Raw genomic sequence first — 19,349 nt, 5'->3', positions numbered from 1 at the left:
TTTCAAGAATTTCTGCCATTATTGTAAGTTGTATTACTAATACTCAAGATTCAGCTCAAATACTTTCACTTCAATAAAACCTTCCTTCCAAACCCCAAGACAGAAGTAAAACTGCTTCTGAACTTCCATGTCACTTCTGCTGCCACCTTCTTAGGCCCTTACTCATTTTCTATCACTTTCTGCCACACAGTCACCGTCATCAATACTCATGCTTTATCCTTTTCCAAGATTCGGCCTCTTTCTGAGCCATGCATGTGACTAAGTCCTCTCTGAATTCCTATGGCCCTTTTCAACACACATATGGTAGGCACTCATACGTTGAATAAATATATGAATGAATCCAGAATATGGGTTGGGGGCTGATGGAATCCATACTCTATCAGCCTCTCCATCTAGTAAAACCCAACTCATTATAAAAACACTTAAGGCAACCGAAAAGCCTTCTAGCCATTCAGTCATGGCTGTCTTGCCCTCTTCCTCTACAGTATGCAATGAAAAGCGAGACTTAATACCCAGTAAGTACTCGCTGGGAGTCTGGCACTCAAGGAGACATTTGAACTTCCTAGCTTTATGCACAGCCAGAGTAAGCTCTACAGATTGAGAATTTTCCAGGCTCATTAAAAGAAATGAACAAAATCAACTTTTGCTTATACTCCTTCTACAGCAAAGACTAAACCGGACCGCCCCCCAAAAAGCAAAATGCATAATGAATCATCGCAATGTGCACAATGTATTGTGTACTTAAGTACTTAAATAGATATAAATACTTAAAATACAAACCTAAAACTATTGTGGGTGTTATTTAACAAATGTACCTAGTTTAGCTCTTCCCAAAATATTCCCTAGCCACTGGTATGCAAACTGCACTCCCTCGCTTTACCTTTCACTCTGACACAGCTATCTCTGGAGCACACCAGTACTGTGACAAGTAGTTAGGAAAATTTTCTAGCCACTGAATCTGCATTAAGGGCCTGGGCAGACAGAATGTAATTACCCTAACCTCAAGATGTGTTTTCAGTGTTGACAAATCACATGTTTCACTGAATTAAGAGTACTTTTTCTTTTAAGAACAAAATCCCTTGGCCCAGATAATAATTCACAACGTGTATACCCAAGGTGGCCCGCCTCTTCCCAAGCACCTTGTACCTGTTGACCGTGGTGGCATTCGTGAAAAAGGCAAGAAAACATCTGACTTTCATAACGACACCGGAGGAAGAAAACTTGACATTCATTCTCAAACATATGTGACTCCTTTCAAGAACTCCTGACTCAAAATTTCAGAGGGAAGTGGCCCTGTAATAACATCTCTTCTGAGAATAGTGCCATATGGTTTTAACAGAGGTTTATTTCCTGAACCCAACGAGGGCTGCTGATTCTCAATCCAACGAAAATAATTATGCAGACAATTTCACTCTATTACTTTCAGTGAAACCCATTCTGTGTGGTCCACACATGCCCACTGACACCTTCAAAGAGACATTAAGCCATTTTTATGTACCATACCCTTAATGGGTGGAATGCAAGGTAAATTTCCTTGAAGATTAGCACCTGTCGTCATGCATAAGGCACCCCCACTTTGACTACCACATGTTAATTCTCTGAGTGGGTCAAGAGGAGAGAAAGGAACAGAACTTCCAAGCTGAGTAACAACTAATTATCAGCCAGATATTAGGGAACACACACACACACACACACACACACACACACACATGCACACACATCAAGAACCAGAAATACTGCATCTCCCAAAGTCAACAGCGCTGCTGGGAAATTATTTCAGACACAATTGGCAGGTAGGAGGCCTGGAGGAGGGCAGGATGGGGGGAGGGTAACCGAGAACCACTCCCTTGTGTAAATTTTAGCAACATTCAACTGCTAACCTTAAAATAATCAGGAGAATAGGAAAATAAAATCCCTTCAGTGCGAAACAACACAAATGCTATAAAAATAAAGATTTAAACCAAAGAATACAGCTATTAAATAGCGCTTTCAAAGAAGACCACCCTTAAGCCTCAGAATATTCCCTAAGAAGAGAATACATCAACCCACGCCAGTGTACCCCTGAACCTGAATTTTATTATAGTCGTTGGCTATGAACTGAACTAAGTCTCCCTTTCAGACTATTAAAGATCACTGGGTTTGAAAATAAACCCATGAAAACTACTTTTTATTTTGCCAGTGCACTTGGCGCACTGCAGAAAGATCCTTTCCCTCCCGTAAGATCTGTGCCTTCCAATTCCTATCCACCTCCCTTTGAATCAGTGAGAGAAACAACCAAAAGAAGGGCAAGGCCTCTCTAGACGTCCACGGGAATTTCACAAAATCGAAGTAAAATTGCAAATATTCTTTAAGAGAGACATACTATGAGAGAGAATGTCTATTCAGGGGAAGCAGCATCCAGACCCGCAAGGTCAGAGCAGGAACCAGATACAAACCAGCACAGCATTAACCACAAGGCAGGCCCAAAGGCTGTTCCAGGACTGTTTTCTTTAGACTGCCTGAAAGTCTTGCCAAGAAACAGACGGATGCTGCTGAAAGAATCTCTTCCACAGCTGGGCATCTGGGTTCTATGACAGACAGCCCTACTCCGGTGTGTGTGGCCCATAGAACACATCGAAAGCTTGGGAGGGAGTATTTGGCAGAACAGGAGAAAACCCAAGGATGGTCTTTCAGTGGGAGCAGGAGGGAGAATCTAATTCCAACATCATGCACATTTGATTAAAACTTTGCCTTTGTTGCTGACACCCTGGACCGAAATTCTGTTTCTCACTTTTCCTATCTGTTTCTGAATATGTACTTACTGATTGGGCAGAGAAACTTCTCTGCTCGCTTTCATTTCCAGGAATACTTTTACATCTCATTTTTGCACCAGCCAACACTAAGGCATTTTTGTTTCTAACAATCGGAGGGAATGTTTGAATAAAAAAAACAAACTGAAAAATCTTGAAATTTCTTAAAAACAGCAACAACTGGAAACTGCCTAGCCATGCATGAGAACTATGTTGCCAAACAGGTTCTGGCGGAACTTTTTTTAATTAAAAAGTAATTCTACGTACCACCACTTATCAGATTTATTGTCTTAAAACATTAGCAAGTACCAGAGTTTTACTTCGGTAGTACACTGCTAAAACAATAAAACAGGAACAGAGCTGTAGTGAAGAAAGAAAACCAGCCTCTACTGAGGTGCCCTTCAAAGTAACAAGTCAGAGGTCAACAGAGAAAAGGAGGGTTAACCTGAAAAGTTAACTGTCAACAGAGAATACCTAGCTTCCAATAGCAACAGAACAATAGGCTACCATCTTCTCAACTATTCTATTCAATTTAAATAGCTTTGAAGATGCCTGGGGTGAGAGGTATGGGTATTGCTGGAGTTCTGCAGAGAAAAAGAAATGCACAAAACACAAACTGCTTTTTAGGAATTTAAAAACAGAACAATTCCCTGATTTATACCCATAAACATCACCCGAACACTTAGCATCTTGTACAAAAGCCATTCATACTCCTGTTCAGGAATTCCTCGGGTTTGGACCTGCTTTTGATGTTGCGAACCTTGTGAAGCCCATGAGTGGGAATCTCTCCCCCACGTTTTTAATAGTTGAGACATTTTTGCTAAAAAGAATGGGAAGACATGATAATCTCCGACCCTCACTCCCCACCCCACAGTGTTCCTGCACATTTACATGGCTCCTGGCTTGGTGTTCTGTTATCCTTGGCTTTAACTGGCAAAACGAAATAGCTATACCATTTTAATTATCACAATACCATTATTATGGATTTTTGGCGAAATCTTGATTTAAGGTCTATAAAAAATTTCCCTAGGAGAAGGTGGCTGAAAGAGTCTGTTAAAATGAATCTGTTTAATTTTTATGGAAACATTTTGCCTTCTCCAAAGCCACAGTACCTGACAGAAACTCGCACTAACAGAGTTTGGGGCATGTCTTCAAAGAGGTGTATTACAAGGGTGCCCAGGGGGCTCAGCAAGTTGAGCATCTGCTTTGGCTCAGGGCATGATCCTGGGGTCCTGGGTTCGAGTCCCCTGTGGGGAGCCTGCTTCTCCTCTCTGCCTCTCTGTGTCTCTCATGAATAAATAAATAAAATCTAAAAAAAAAAAAAGAGGTGTATTGCAAAGGGAAACAGGCCTGGAAATGAGACATTTAACACCCAACCTCTGTACTAGAGAGGGCATGGTTTCTGATCCTCCAGGGAAACTCACAGTGACCAAGGGTATTCTGGGTACCAAAGAAGGACAATCTGATCAAAGGACAATCTTGGACTCAGAAGAAGAGGCAGGATCCACGAGGATCTCATCCCCAAAAACCTGTGGCACTCTGTATCACTCATCATATACTTTTTTATAATCTCCTCTGGAAGGTATTTCTAAACCCCCCACATCTACATAAAATCTCTGAAGGCAGAGCACATCTATACTCCATTATGTCTCTCAAACTATAAGAAAAGCTGGTTTTTAATTGACTGATTTGTCCCAAAGTCTGGGCTTTTTTCTATCATGTTGGGGTCTGGGCAAATCTCAAATGCATCTGAGGAAAGAGATGGAAAGGAAAGGAATGAAAATTAATCATGTCATTTGGTCATATCGCTTTCTTGGATCACTTTACACCGTCTCCACATTCAAAGACAAATACTTCCTACTTCAAAAAATATATAAACAAAGAGCCGTTAAGTGTCCCATCATCCTAAATACTAACAATACTTTTGTTGATTAGCACCCATGGCTTGACTAATTATCAAATACATGAAAACGCAACCATCAAAACTCCACATTGCCACAGTGCTGTGGTTGGATTGACAGAAAAAGTAATACCTACTTTTCCAGTGGCAATGGTGGTGTGCAGTAGCTTCAATGTGTTTTTCATTGTGGAAGGGGTCTGATTTCTTTCATACGGATGTCGTTAGGAGGCTGAGGATTGGTGATGGAGTTAAGATGACAGAAAATGAAGCCATGGAAGAAAAGACTGCACAAATGCTTCATGCTACTCTAGTTAGAGATGAAAGGTGGGTGGAGTGAGCACTGGGCTTGCCTAGCTCATGTCATTGGGGAGAGATGTTCGAGAATGGAGTATAAAGAGCAAACACTGAAAGCACTCAGTTCTTGGAAACTTTGCTCTTTAGATTTTATGTGTTAGAAGCCGATCTTAAGGGCATTACCCACAGCGGTTTTGAGGTTTTTGAATAAAGGAGGAAAACAGGGGAATTGCATGGGCATCCTGATTGACCTCAATAGTTGATTTTATCTCTACATTATAGAACTGAATGAAAAAAGGAGCACTTTAGCCACATTTATCCACATGTTCTCTATAATGCTTGAATGCTAGCTTAATTTTGCTCCAAACTCCTGCTATGGATAGGGAATATATAGAATAAATATATGCATGTAGATCAAACCTATAGACCCACAGACTTTTTATGTGCTTTTCTGATATGAATTTGCATTACTAGAAGTTTAAAACTAGAAGATAAAATATAAATATCACTTTACGTGCTAAAATCAACATTCCCTTTTGCTTTTCTCTACAAATATTCTTTAAAAACTATCCATTTGTTCACAAATATTCAATGGGCATGTGCTGTGTGCAAGCCACCTTGCTAGAAACACTGGAAAATATAACCTTCCATTATATATGGTCTATATCCTCAAGGATCTTACAGGCTGAAAGGTAAGGTAATATCTACACATCCATAACTAATACAAAGCAGTGTGTTTCAAGCATCATAAAGCATTGCAGCCAGAGTGCTGCAAGACGTTACACTGGTAGACATCCTTCCTGGATGCATAAAGGAGTAGGTGTCATTTGAACCAGAAAGGTGGGTAAGATTTCAAGAGATGGAAATGGAAGTAGCATTTTCTAAGCAAAAGCACAGCATGAAAAGATATGCACAATTTGGGAAAGGCAAGGCACATTCAGGGAACAGTGAGCACAGTCTGGCTAGAGCAGTGGTTCTCAACACAGATAGTACCAACCACTGGGGGGGTTTCAGAAATTCCTGGTGGCAGTTTTGGCTGTCACATGACCACAGGTACAGGACTGTAACTGGGTGGGCAGAAGGTAAGGATGCCAGGTGTCCTGCAATGCATGGGACAATCCTTCACAATGAAATGTTTTTCTGCATCCCTCATGATTTTTGGAAAACCTATCGGACATTCAAGTAGATGAAAAAATCTCTGGTTATAATTACCGAAGCCTAGAACCAAAGCTCTATTTAAATATAAACATAAAGGTTTTTCTCTACAGTTTCAAAATGTTGGATCTTCTAGGAATAAAACTATCTAGAAATCAAGATAAGAGTTTACTTTATTCTACTAGGAATTTTACCAAGAGTTTTCAAGAGTTCAGAAAATCTCCCCCAACACTCTGGTATCTGAGCCACTAATATATACCTGCATCAATCTCAATTTATCACTGTTATATTCAAGATGATTTTATATATGTCCAAGCAGCTGGCTAGTTCATTATATTTTTTTCTCCAAGTATTTAGACATTAAACTATATCACTATTTAATTAAGTTCTTTTATTTCCTTTATGCTCCAATCACATGATTTTATTGATCATTTGGAAGTTATGCAGACAGATATAGAAAACAAATAATTTCACTTTAGGGTAGTAAAGGGACAATTACTGAGTATTTGTTATAAAAAGTGTGGGGGGATAGGCTTCAATACATCTGAGAACCACTGGACTAGAATGTGTGTAGGAAAGTGGTTAGAGATGTAAAGATAAGATGGGGCCAAGTGATTATGGGCTTAAAGAAGCCACCTGAGAAGCCTGTAACTGATTGGGTAGCACCTGAATGTGGTACTCTGCAATGGGATGCCCTCACATTACCATGATCAAAGCTGAGCTTCAGGGAGACTGAACAGTAGCACTGTGTCAAGAGAACTTTAAAAGACAGTGGTGGCTGGAAGAAGAGTTAGTAATCCTGGTGCCTTGCTACGGTTCCTTATACAAGGTAAGGAAGGGATAGTTTATACAGAGATGCACTATTTAAAGATCAAAGATCAAAAGGGTTTTGTGACGCAAGTTTTGGGGTTAAAGGAGATGGGGAAACGGGAGATGGTGGGGGGGTGATGAAAGATAAAGATCTGGGAGTTGTTCACAAAATCAGAGTGATGGTTCATGCCTGATGGTGCCTTAAATAAGCTAGCAAAGAAACAGAGGAAATCCAAGTTCCGAACTTATGGTGATGTCCCCTTGTAGGAGGTAAGTAGGAGTTTAAAAGATAAAGCAAAAGAGAAAGAGGAGCAGTCAGATAGGCAGGAGGAAATCGGAATACGATAATGGCAGAAGCCAACGATGGGAGAGAGGACGTAATCACCAGGGTGACATGCTGCAGAGGGGTCGAGGCCACCCAAGGGAGAGTACTAGCAAACTTCAAGATAGCAGTCTCAGTCGAGCCAGGGAGCGGAAGCCAAACTGCAAGAAGCTAGGAGTGAGTGGGTGTGAGGAAGTGGAGGCGACAAGTCTAAGTGACTCTTTCAAGAAGTTTGGTGGTTAGAAAGAAGAGAAATAAGATATTAGCTCAAAGGAGTAGTAAAGAAAAAAGAACGTTTTAGGATGGTAAGTCCGACCAAATAAGCAACAAAACGTGCCAGGGACTGTTTGCCAGGTTTTTTTATCTGTGAAATAAATGAACAGAGTCCCAGCAGCCTCTGTTACACCTCAAAGATTCTAGGATGAGCTGCTCAGCTGTACAAATTATTTTGGTTAAAAAATAAAGCGCCCTAACAAAAATCTGTTTCAGGAAAACAGGCCTGATCTCTCCATGGGACATAAAGGGGGGGGAAAAATACACTGCCCAGTTCTACTAGGTTCCTACTATAAGCTACAAAGTATCACTTGGGGAGCTCACCAAGCCCATCCATGAAGAGGTGTCAAAGCCAGATTGGCCCCCCTGCTTGGGGACCTAGAAGAGCATGCTGCACAACCCCCCAGGAGATGCTACATATTGGCAAAACTTTGAGCTCCAACATCAATGCCCCTTTTTTTTTTAAGATTTTATTTATATATTCTTGAGAGACACAGAGAGAGAGAGAGAGAGAGAGAGAGAGAGAGAGGCAGAGACACAGGCAGAGGGAGAAGCAGGCTCCATGCAGGGAGCCCGACATGGGACTCGGATCCCGGGACTCCAGGATCATACCCTGGGCCAAAGGCAGGTGCTAAACCACTGAGCCACCAGGGCTGCCCCATCAATGCCTTTTTCCTTCACATCTGAACTGAGAGCATCCCAGCACCTACAACACAGGGCCGTCATACATATTACATATAATGTAAGGTATTATTATTGATATTCTTCATACCTCAAGATTAGAGTTACTGCTGCAGTTTAACAGGTATGGAACAGAGGCAGGGGAAAATGAAGTGGCTTTCCTACACTGCTACAGATACAGAAGAGAAGGCAAACTTCACAGCTTGCAATGTTGTGACCACATCAACTAGACCAGGCTGATTCTTCATTAACTCAATAGTCAGTACCAGCTCAGATCAAGTAAGTACTGATACTCACTATCTGTGGTTCTAAAATTAGATTTCTTTAAGACTAAGACTCTTGTGACCAATAATATCTATCTGTTGCTGAATACGTCACACAAAACCCGAAAATATCATATAAATAACCATGAAAAACTAATTATTTCAGAAGAATGGATTAAACTCTAGTCATGTTTCCACTCCTCTGCTTTCTTTGGGTCCCTGAAGCCTTACTCACCTTACTCGGCAGGTAAGCACAGGGTGCGGGCGGAGAAGGGCATCTGGGATCTAGTGCCAGGGAGGAGCCCAGCGGGCTGGGCAGTGGGCCCACCTGGAGGTGTCACAGACATTTGGCCAGTGTATTTTTTTCTCAGGGCTGGGGAACACAACTTAACAATGTTTCTGAAAGATCCCCTGAGATCATAATAGGAAGTTAGAGTCTTCAGAGTATCTATGGAATGCCCACAAGAAATGGCTTGGCCAAGGCTTATAAATATGTCACAACACAGGCGACTGTATCTCAGAAGCATGCTTAGTCTCCCCAGTGTCACTGGGTGAATTACAAGGAACTACAGTAGAGACAAAAGAGAGAGACACATACATTCTAAAACACTGTACCCAGGGGCGCCTGGGTGGTTCAGTGGGTGAGCATTTGCCTTCAGCTCAGATTGTGATCCCGGGGGCCTGGGATCAAGTCCCACATCTGGCTCCCTGCACGGAGCCTGCTTCTCCCTCTGCCTGTATCTCTGCCTCTCTCTGTGTGTCTCTCATGAATAAATAAATAAAACCTTGAAAAAAATAATATTAAACAAATAAATAAATAAAACGCTGTGCCCAATTTATAAACATTTACCTTATGTGGCACAAAAAGATGACCGATCTTTTATACTCAAGTATCAGCATCCCTCCCTTCGGAGCTCCCTTGTGTTTGAAAGCAGTGATGCAGCCATGCTAGACACAAAGGTCCCGGACACTGAAGAGACTGCCATGGTCCCGCTGAGCAATGAAACATACTGCGACTCACACCCAGCAGAGGCTTTGTCCAGACAATTTAAAAAACCATAAATAGGATAAGACACTATGGCTATCAAAATGAGGTCTTAAGATGGAACCAATGAATGATATAAGGATATATATTGATTAGGGTAAAATGAGAGAAGTTAGTGAACAGGCTATCTTTCTGCTCCATCATATCCAGATTCTGAAGGACAAAACCCCTCCATTTCCTGTAGGAAAGTAAGTATGGGATCATGCTCTGACACTGATTTCAGCTGTTTTGTTTTGTTTTGTTTTGTTTTTGTTTGTTTTCCAGCTTTGTAGAGAACAAAGTAAAAGATGCAATAATCTGGTTTGAGGCAGCTGATGCCACCCAAGGGCGAGTAGAGATACAGCTTTAGAATGCGGACACTTCTCAAAATGGAATAAAGGTTCATATTTCACTTTATATTATTCTCACATCATCATCCTAGACCACGAAAGGAAAAAAAAATTCTATTTAGGGCGCTTCTTGGATTTAGCAATCACTTAACAGTTCATGTACTTCACTGTTCACTAGTACATGACAGTTAGTAAGCTGGGAAGTTGAACATTAGCAGGGAAAAGGCATAATCCCTGAGGAGAAGCCAGGGACATTCATTCAGGAACCCAGCTATCTCCATTGTTACAAACATCTTTTAAAATTTTGAACATGACCCACAATGAGTCCAACTCATGGTCTATTTGGTTTTATCCCACAAATTAATAAAAATAGAAACATTCCCATTAACGTGCTTATTTCCAGGATAAACTGAAGATCCGGATGCAAATATTTTATTGTATTGTCTCAAAGCAATATGATCCAGCTAAAGAAAAATAACAAATAAACCGAGCTACCCCATTCTTGCCAGGAAAAACTAAACTGAAAGAAAAAAGTAACAAAAGTAAGAGGAGGAAAAATTAGTGTTTTTTAAAAGAGCATTTACATAAATGTGAGCTTCACTGTATGAATTTCTTTGGTTTACTACCATGACACTTAAATGCTGAGGGAATCCATTAGTTTAACTCTCAGTAGAACTGACAAGATAAAAGGGAAAAAACATATACCAAATGAAATAAAGATTAATGTGGGAAAGGTTTCTTTTTTTCCCCAGCTAGAAAGGAAATCTCTCCACCCTTCTGGAAGACTAAGGAAACTAACAATGCCTTCATGTCAGCCTATTTAGCATGTAGCCCACCTTACAGCCTCACTTTACTATTTTAGGTCTTTGTCAAGTCACACACTTTTTCCTACATCTGAGGATGATAGAAAAGCTTCCTTATAAAGACCTTTTCTCTTATTTTTCTACAGAAAGATTTTATTTCGATTGGAAAGCAACGATGTGCATTTTACTTCCTTGAGAAGCTATCAGCATGCATTTTACTTCCTGTGCTCCTAAGACCAGAGAGAAAGACAACAAAGTGGCCCAGGAACTAAGCCATTTGGGGAGACACCTTCCCTTTAGAGATCACTGATTGGTATTTGGTGAAAACGGGATGGCCGGGGCGGGTGTCTGTTTCAGTCTGGACACACAAGTGGCCACCGCTCTGCAGAGCTGCTTGTGCTCAGGCCTGCATCCCTTATCCAGGTCCAGACGGCGAACACTTCATCCTAACGTTCTCGCCAGCCAGTACAAGTCCGGGCTTCAACAAGTTACGTGTTTCTTTTCTTACACAAGCCCAGAGACACAATAATACACTGTGGCTCTCATGAAAAGTATGCTAATTGGTGATGCTTTCCAGACATCGGTGTCAAAATTTACTTGTAGTTGGTGCCTACTTGCTCACGTTTCATTCGAGTTCAAATTATTTGCTCTGCAAGGGAAATGTTTACTTTTGTACACATTTTGGTTCCAACCTCCGAAACCATGGCTAGAAATTAATCTGAACCACTGAATGTCTGCTTTAAAATCCAAACCCAAGTCTACCAGTTTAATGCCATCAATTACAAATACACTGTTTTTAAAACTCTGTTGTGAATAGTGGAATAGTCTCACCACACACACCAGAGCCCTAGTCCTGACGAATTATTCAAAACTATAGTTCAAAATTAGTTAGCACTCATGATCTCATGCTTCAGGTTAGTTTTTTAGCAACTCGGAGAGCTCACTTATCCATGCATCTGTCTACTCTCACCTAAATCTCCAGCTACACATTCGTGTGGTCTCACACATATACACACAAGAACACCCATACCAAGGTAAAACAATCGCAGAACTGCCCCACTCCATTAATTTAATGCTGAATGAAAAAAGGTAGACCATCGCCTCCCTCTTCCTATCCCCTTGGTAAATATCAAACCAGTGTTTTTCACAGGATTAGTAACAGAAAATGGGTGACTTCCCTGATATAAATAACTCTACAGTGCACTTCATTGATTGTAAACCCTTGAATACACTAAATCCATTTCCTTAAAATAGTCGGAAATGAAACCCCTTTTCCCTTTATTTTAAATCAATGTTTCTCTGTATGCTTTCTCTTATTTATTTTACCATCTGCTATTTTGATTATTTATTTGTATGAGTATCACATGAACGGCAGAGGGAATTGATTTTGGTGGTATTCTTCTACAGTCGGAAAGGCCAAAATCTGATCATGAGTTCTAACCACAGCTGCCCTGGGAGCATTTTTAAGGCTAGTAATGTGTATCGGCAAATCACGTTTTTAAAGAAAAATTGCAGCAGCAACAGATGAATACTGCTAACGCTTTTAATAAATATTATAAATTCATTTAGCAAACTGTGCGATAGGCACAGGACAATACGCAAAATGCTAGAAGATATAATCTCTCACAAAACAAAAAGAAAACAAGAAAAGAAAAAGAAACGTAAGCCTAGTTTTGTCACAGTTTGGCTTCCTCCCACACATTTCCTGCCATTAAGGGTGCTGTAGTCCATGCTTAGAACGGAGCTTGGAGGAGTGCCCAGAAGAAGCCAAGAACAGCAATGGTGCATAGTAGGTACTCAATAAATACCTGACGACAGTGTGACCTAAGACCCATTCATTTCATGAATGTTTCCCGTCTCGAGACACTCCTTCCTTTTGCGCTTTTCTTCTCCAGGATGTTAACACTGACTTTCATGGCATATAAACTCCCTAACAGTAAGGTGCAATTCTGATTCTCACCATACTTAGGTTGGAAAAGTACCTTTCCAGCAGGCTTCCTTGCCTTTATGTGTCTCCCTTCTGTTTCTTCTTGTCTTTGATTCCTCCTGCTTCCTCCACCAAACTAAAATATCCCAATTGCACTGCAACACTGGAGGTCTTCTATAGACAAAGGTAGAATTTGCTCTAATCTCTGTAATTCCATGTTATGTAGAAATCCAATTCCATCTACTTCCAACCATCCTGCAGGAGAACCCACGGGCCACCCCACTGTCTGCTCCATCAACTCAGATTCTTCTGAATGGTCTTTACTGTTCTGTATCCTTAGTCCTGTTCTACCTCTCCAACTTGATTTTCCTCTTCTCTCCAACATTCACCCTCTGTTCCAATCTAGCCTTTCTCTTTCCGTCCCCTACATATCAAATCGTCTTCCTCTTCCCAGAGCTCTTAATAAAGGTCTTGAGTTCACCTAGTCATTTGTATCTCTTTTTTTCCAGATTGCAGTTCCTCCAAGTGATCACGTTTCTTTGAGAATGTCCATCACACACTAACGATGATGAGATTTTTACATCCATTTTGCCATTTACAAATGAAAAACTATTATTATACATAATCTTCTAAAATCCCCACTATAGGGGCGCCTGGGTGGCTCAAATGGTTAAGCATCTGCCTTCAGCTCAGGTCATGATCTCAGGGTCCTGAGATTGAGCCCCCACATCAGGCTCCCTGCTCAGTGGGGAGTCCACATCTCCCTTGCCCTCTGCCTACCCCCCCCCCATCGTGCTCTCATGCTCTCTCTCTCTCTCAAAAATATAAATAAAATCTTAAAAAAAATAAATACAAAATAAATAAAGTCACTATTATAGGTAGGTTTCAGTATCCCCATTTTTCTATTGAAAATGCCAAGGTCCCGAGAAACAAAGTGATTTGTCAAGGATGCGCATTCAGGAAGGGTCAGCACTGTGGCCTTCAGTTTGGTAATTTGAAGTCCCAATGGTCCCCCCACTCTGCCATATGCCCTTCCAGCTGCTGACCCATTTCTCTAACGCCCTTACAGAGAACACTCTAAAAGTGTGCTCATTTTCTAAATTCTTTTTCCCCACCTCCTACCCTCCATTTCTCTCCCAAACTTTCGCCAAGCGATCCTTTGAACCTATCCTTCGATTGACATTTCTTTTTGCCAAGATCACCAGGAACCCATGGTTCCTCAATAACCCAGTATTTCCTTCTGATTTTTCAATGTCACATCAGTGAAACATGAACTCTAGGTAGCTTCGAGACTTTAAGATGCTTAACAAATACTCTGTATGGCCTGCAAGTTCACACTGTTGCCATTTTTAACTTCCTACCCAGAATGCACCGTGACATTTGTTTAGCACCACATAATCAGAGCATCCCCATTCCTCCCTGTCTTTGCTTACCCACCTCCCTGTCTTATTTATTAACAAGGAAAAGTGCACTTTAGAACCACCTCGGCAAACCTGCCACAGAGCTTTTGACCTTGATAGCTGACTGAGCCTCTAATGTTTTCCCCTCTGTCACAGACCCTCCTCAGCCAAGTCACCACTTCCCTGGCTTAGTTCTTCTTCTGCCTTGTTCTGTGGGGCATACTCCTCCACAGAGCTGCTGCTTCTTTTCTCTACTTCATTTAGCCCCCTGGACATTAGAAGTCAGACACTAGAAAAGCTGGTTCCATTTTCACAAGTTTTGAATTAAAAAATAATAATAATTCAAATTACATTTTCAGGTAGGCTAAGGAGCTGAAAATAAAATACCTGCCAAACTGCTCCTGATTTTCCAGATATCATACTGAATTGAGGATAGTTTACATTTAAGGATTTCCTAAGAATCTTGAATCCATATTCTATCATCTTTCATGTAGCTAGACCTCCAGAAATTGGAAAAGCCATTGTCTGGCATTGGATCTTCCTTCCATTTGCCCTTCACCAGACACCCTATTTCCTATGGATCAGGAGAGAATTACTCTGCCCCTTGATTCAGCTATTCCTGATCCACAGTCTTTTTCTACTGATAAAAAATGAAGCACTATTTTTCCTTTCCCTTCGTGGTAATTAGTGAACCGCTACGTTCAAAAGACAGTCTTTTTTCCTACATACAGTTCTTTTCTCCATTAATTGATTTAAATTGTTTTTTTTTCCTTCACTTGTATTTGATTCCTACTTACTTTTGATTCTCTCTCTCTCTTTTTTTAAGTAAGCTCTGTGCCCCATATGGAGCTTAAACTCACGACTCTGAGGTGAAAAGTCGCAAGCTCTAAAGACTGAGCCAGCAGGGTACCCCCATTACTAACTTTTGCAAAACAAAAACAAACAAACAATAAAGCATATAAAAATTGTTAAACTGGGTGATGGGCATTAAGGAAGGCATGTGATGTAATGAGCCCTGGGTGTTTTATGCAATGGATGAATAATTGAACTCTACATCTGAAACTAATGATACACTACATGTTAACTAATTGAATTTACATTTTAAAAGTTTTAAAAAAATTGATAAGCTTCTAGTTGGAATAACCTGAAATAATTTTGGCTGTGATAATATTTTCTGTACTTTCTTTAAATTCTCAGCTAGAATCTTTTCTCTTCTTGACTTTGGTTTGAATCATACTAAGCCATTTTTAAACATGAAATGCTTAATAGAGATGTGTGACCTAGGCAAGTCTCTTAACTTCTCAAGGCTCCTTCCTCACTTGTAAAACAATTTTTTCTCTGACCACTTCACAAGGTTATTGTGAAGTCAAAAGAATAACATAAACTTTGTAGACTATACATATATAGAATCTTTTTTCAAAGGCAGGTCTGAGAATCCTAAGTGGAGGCACACAGCACCACTCCAAAGGAGGAAATATGGAGATGGAGAGATGGAGCCTCAAAGAAGTGTGAAGAAGAGCCACAGAAGCCCCTCAAAGCATGATTACAGTACCCAGCACAGCATGCCCTTGGTCATTTCACATGCCAGACATCACATGAGAACCTGTCAAGTGGAATAAAGTGAAAGGAAAAAAAGGGACAAGAAGAATAGCAAGGAGGAGGATATACAATTAATTCAAGTTATATTGTGAGGCAGGCAACTATATCAAGAAATAAATAACTCCAAGGGCTGGAATATTCTTAAGGAACTAGAATAAAAAATTTCATACCAGTTTTTATAAACTAATTTTCAAACTGTTTATCTTTACCTAACAGAAGATTTACCATCTAGAGATTTGCCCACTTCCTTCTAATAATTAAAAAAAAAGAGGGGGTGTGTGGGTGGGTCAGTCAGTTGGGCATCTGGCTCAGGTCACCATCTCAAGGTCATGGATCAAACCCCGAGTTGGGCTCCATGCTGGGTGTGGAGCCTGCTTGAGATTCTCTCTTTCTCCCTCTTTCCCTCAGTCCCTCTCCGCCTCCGTCCCTCTCCCTCCAAAAACAAAATGAAATCAGCCTAGAAGATATGAACAAAATTGTGTAAAATAAAAAGGATGCATGAATATATATGCATACACACAAATATCACTCAGGAAAAACACTGAAAGGAAGTACATCAAAATACTAGCTGGGGTTATCTTTGGTGTTGAGTTTCAAGTGACTTTTATTTTCTTCTTTATGCCTTCTGAATTTTCTGAACTTTTTCCATCCAATGTTTTTCTTATGTAGTAATTAAATGAAAATAAACGTTCTTGTGAATGGATAAACTGTGACATATCTAAACAACAGAATATTATGCAGTATTAAAAAGAAATGAGCTCTCAAACCATGACAAGACATAGAGGAACCTTAAATGCATATTACTAAGTGAAAGAAGTGAATCAGGAAAGGCTGCATATTATATGATTCCGACTATATGACATTCTAGAAAAGGTAATACAATGGAGACATTAAAAAGATCACAGGTCAGGGGCTTGGTTGAGGGCGAAAGGATAAATAGGTGGGATTAGTTGGGATTTTTAGGGCAGTGAAACTACTCCATATGAAACATGTCATTACACATATGTCCAAATCCATACTATATACAACAAGAGTGAACTGTAACATAAAATAAGGACTTTGGGTGATCACAATGTGTTACTGTGCAATCATTGTTTGTAACAAAGGTACCACTTGGCGGGAGCTGCTGCTGTTGGGGAGGCTCTACACTTGTGGGGGCAAGAGACACAAGAGATGTCCATATCTTCCTCTCAATTATGCTATAAACCTAAAACTTCTCTAAAACAATTACATCTTAAAAATAAGTTTTATTCAAAATGTAAGAAGAAACAATGGGTAGCACTGCACCATATATATGCTTTTATTACTAGTCCCACAAATGTTATATTTTCACCAAAACAATGTATTTTCCACATAATCTAAATTACCAAAAAAGAATAGTACTACTTTTCTGCAATGGCAGAGTACTTATACATGGCAGCATTAAGGCCAACAGGAAAAAACAAATCCCATTCAGTAGGTAGGAATTCCTTTCTTGCGACTGATAATAATTTCCATTTCTCAAAGAAGAAAAGGTGGCCTCATAAAGATATGTCAGAGCCAGAGGAGTCCAAAGTTGTACTGCTGATTGTCACATGAGACCCTCTGTACCAGGGTTTCTCCCCTTGTGCCCCAGTCCTTCCCACTTCCCACCGAACTGAGGAGAAATAAAGAACTACAAATAATATTTGAGACTCTTGGTTTAGATTTGCCTTAACCTCTGACATAAAGTTTTATAAGGTTGCCTCCCAAAATCACTCACAGATATTCAAGGCCCTTGGTATCAAGCAGCAGAAAAAGTAGAGAAGAGAGTTGACTTTGTTGTTGCCAAGGAACTGGGCTGGCAAACTCAACTCCTTGAGGCCTCCATTTTCTCATTTATCAAAGAGGAGAAATGGATATAAAGCATCCAGCACAGAGCCTCATGGACCAACGGACATTCGTGGTTATGCTCTGCCCCCACCATGCACACACTCTCTTCAAATTGGGTAAGTTTTGTGGCACTCTCCTTAGCTTTGGAAACCCTTCTTGGAATCAAAATGGAAGCCCATTCTGTGAGACAGAGAAGTGTCCCCCACTTCTCTGGGCAATGGGAATAGTGAGAGAGCAAGAGAGCTTGCAGGTGCTGCTAGGGAGGGAGATCTGCTGGATGACAGAGCAGAGGGGAGAATATGCCACAATAAGCAGAGGTAAGATGGGAGACCATGGGACTGAGTTCTCAGTAAGGGCACAGAGCAGATGCGATAGGGACAAGGGACTGAAGCTGTCAGGAGATATGGTTGTGGCCACAACTGACAATAAAGTATGGCTAGTCATTAACTTTCACAAGTTATTAAAGGAAAAGCTGGGACCCTGCTCATTTTCCCTACACAGTAAGCCCTCTCATGTCCTGATACGTTCAACATAATACTGATTACTCAACTTGGCTCTATTCTCGATTTTGCTATGTTTCTTCCAAGTTGGCTTCTCAAAATTCTTTCATCAGCACCCAACATTCAGAGGCTCGGACACAGAGCAGACCAGCTATAAGCGTTTGCCCAATTAGTGAAGAAAGAGAGGACATATATATCTTATGAAAGCTGACTTTGCTTCCTGAGGTTAACTGATTTTAATGACCAAACTTGTTGAGGACAACAATGTCTAAGTATCGACATTAGAATTTCATGGAATTGCTTACAGGTACTTCTTAAGTGTGTAGAAATCTTGGGATTTAATGTCCTAATGTATAATCATCTTTTTAAAGCAATTATTTTAAATAACTTACAACCGCAAGTCTTCTGACTGCCTAACAATTGAGACCAATAATGTGACTATATTTTCCTGATGTGAAAACTATCGAAATCCATTCCAAGAACCAGACAAATAGCAACAGGTCTAGAACTAGGAATATAACTCAGCCATGGTTCAGCTTCAGGAGCTCTTCACAGTAGCAAATACTAACTAAGTAAAATAATTTCAGAAATTAAAAAATTTTTTTTTCCAATAGACTTTTAGCATAACTTATTCCAACTTTGAAAACAATGAAAGGAGAATTTATAAATTAGCCAGAAAAGCCACCTATTCCTTCAAACACAAGGATCATCTTCCATCCCTCATGAAGTTTTCATTTACAGTGATATTTGACTCATCCTGTTGAGTACAGGGGTGCATAACAAAAGTGGTAATAACCAGAGGCATCTATCTAGATCATCAGGTTTCCTTCCTCTGGTCAGTTTGCACCACAAATCTCATGCTGCAAAGCTACATTTCATCTTTCATTGTCAGATTTTTTCCAACTCAGTTGCAAATTTTTATGATATTTCAGTTCTCCTAACAAGAGAGAATGAAGTGGTCATGCCACTCCATGCAGGGCTTCTCCTGGGCTGTGACTGAGGATGGAAAGTCAACCCTCAGCAAAAATGGATGTTCCATGTTGTTATATCCCATCAAGTCCCTTCCTAATTAACTAACTTCTATTCCTATACCACCACCGGGCTAGCAAGTGACAGGTTAACTACAATCAAACCATATCCTCGGCACAGCTCCTGGACAGCCTGGATGAAAGCAAAGGGAAAAGACAGCTCTCCTGCTTGGGTTATTATAGCTATGTGGCTCTACCAAGGAAATGCTGCCTCAAGCTTGACAATATATGGAACCAATATATAATATATAAGGGGAGCAAAAATAGGCTCTATAAATAAGAAAATGGGCATATATTCTACATTTTAGTCCATCTATGATTTCCTCATTACAGAACCCAGAAATCCCTGCAGCCCCAGCCCCAACCAACTTCCTTGCTAT

At 40.4% G+C, this 19,349-nt stretch overlaps 1 protein-coding gene and 1 long non-coding RNA gene across 13 annotated transcripts in view; one reads left to right on the top strand and one right to left on the bottom strand.

Moving 5' to 3' along the window:
* Window positions 1–19,349, bottom strand: part of RUNX2 (RUNX family transcription factor 2) — a 326,346-nt gene that overhangs the window by 178,824 nt on the left and 128,173 nt on the right. The window lies entirely within an intron of this gene.
* LOC111098273 lies at window positions 8,956–11,545 on the top strand. Its single transcript, XR_005367781.1, has 3 exons — window positions 8,956–9,128; window positions 9,797–9,911; window positions 10,811–11,545. It is a non-coding gene; the product is annotated as an uncharacterized LOC111098273 (long non-coding RNA).

The sequence above is a fragment of the Canis lupus genome, chromosome 12 (assembly GCF_011100685.1).
Source record: "Canis lupus familiaris isolate Mischka breed German Shepherd chromosome 12, alternate assembly UU_Cfam_GSD_1.0, whole genome shotgun sequence".
NCBI classification, from domain to species: Eukaryota; Metazoa; Chordata; class Mammalia; order Carnivora; family Canidae; genus Canis; species Canis lupus.
This window is presented reverse-complemented; position numbering and strand designations above follow the sequence as displayed.